The sequence below is a fragment of the Triticum dicoccoides genome, chromosome 1A (assembly GCF_002162155.2).
Source record: "Triticum dicoccoides isolate Atlit2015 ecotype Zavitan chromosome 1A, WEW_v2.0, whole genome shotgun sequence".
Taxonomy (NCBI): Eukaryota; Viridiplantae; Streptophyta; class Magnoliopsida; order Poales; family Poaceae; genus Triticum; species Triticum dicoccoides.
The window spans coordinates 584,605,909-584,607,271 of NC_041380.1; the positions used below are offsets into that span (position 1 = coordinate 584,605,909).

Consider the following 1,363-nt stretch of genomic DNA (forward strand, 5'->3'; position numbering starts at 1 on the left):
TGCCAACATTAGTCTCTGCTCTTTTGCTCTATCTCGTTCATCCAAACATTTCCCATTTATGCATGTAACGTTGACAGTTGCACGTGAGAAGTGTATAGCTAGATGACATTGAGCACTTATAATTCATAGACCAATCTTCATATACAAAAAATCATCACACATTACAGATAACAGAAGAGATGAAATACCCACATCTAGATATCCACGATGAGAACTTGTACATAAGCTGCAAGTCGCCATTGCTGTGCAGGTCAACATTTATTATGTAAAAAGTTCTATAAATATTTAGGGAAATTTTATTTTAAGTAAGTAGGATGCTATATCCATGAAGTTCCAAACAAGAATGGGCCCACCAAGTAATTGTGAGCCACACTGAACTTGGACAAGGATGTATGAGCTGCACCAGGGAAGCCGAAATCAATCCACTTGGACAAGGATGTATGAGCTGCACCAGGGAAGCCGAAATCAATCCACTGATAGAGCATTAACCGCCAGTTACGACTTTGTTGTCCCCGGACACGACATGGTTGCTCCCTGATACAACATTATTGTTCCCAGTTACCCTATTGTTATTGCCGGATACAGTATTGTTGCTCCCAGTAACGACATGGTTGGTGTCAACTATGACATTGCTGCTCCCAGATGTGACTGTGTTGTTGCTCCCAGAAACATTGTTGTTATCCCCAGATATGACAGTGTTGCCGTTCCCAGATACAATATTGCCACCCCCAGATTTGACACTGTTGTTGGTCCCAGTAATGGTATTTGGTTGTTGTTGTTGGAGTGTTCTTCTATTGCTCTTCACATACAATAGCAAGTTAATGAAAGCAATACGTCCACAACGGTGAGGCCCTTCAGCAGTGTCAAACCCTTGGGTACCTCACCAACCAAATGAATTATTTGAGTGATCCAAGTACCTTCCCGGCAAAGCCCCGCCGCGCTTGGAGGTCGTCAGGGTGGCACGTGGCATAGGCCGCCGGCAGGAGAAACGCCAAGAAGGCGAGCAGCAGGAAGCATTTCGTCATGGACTCAGCTGTGGCCTGTGGTATGGTATGTATACACAAAGCATGGACTCGGCAAGAAACCAGTTTGGGATGCTGGTGATTCTCAAGTGCCCTTGGCAAAAACTTCTTGGGTGGTGCACCTCATCTTATACTCGTGCATGAGTGTGTGTAACCATGCGTTGCAAGTACGTACGTGCTAGTCAGTGGACACAATAGTCAGCGTGCGTGCGGAGTGCCAATTCAAACTTTATTTTCTTGCATTTTTCATGCATGAGGTGCTGTCTGTCGACTGAAGAAATTGGTGGGTGGCATCGACCATGGACCCAAGGTGGCAGCTCCTGCTCCTCAGCTTCACTGCT

The 1,363-nt window shown here is 45.5% G+C and overlaps 1 pseudogene; it reads right to left on the reverse strand.

Annotated features, from left to right (window-relative positions):
• Positions 1-484: 484 nt before the first annotated feature.
• Positions 485-1,025, reverse strand: LOC119356228 (annotated as a pseudogene).
• Positions 1,026-1,363: the final 338 nt, after the last annotated feature.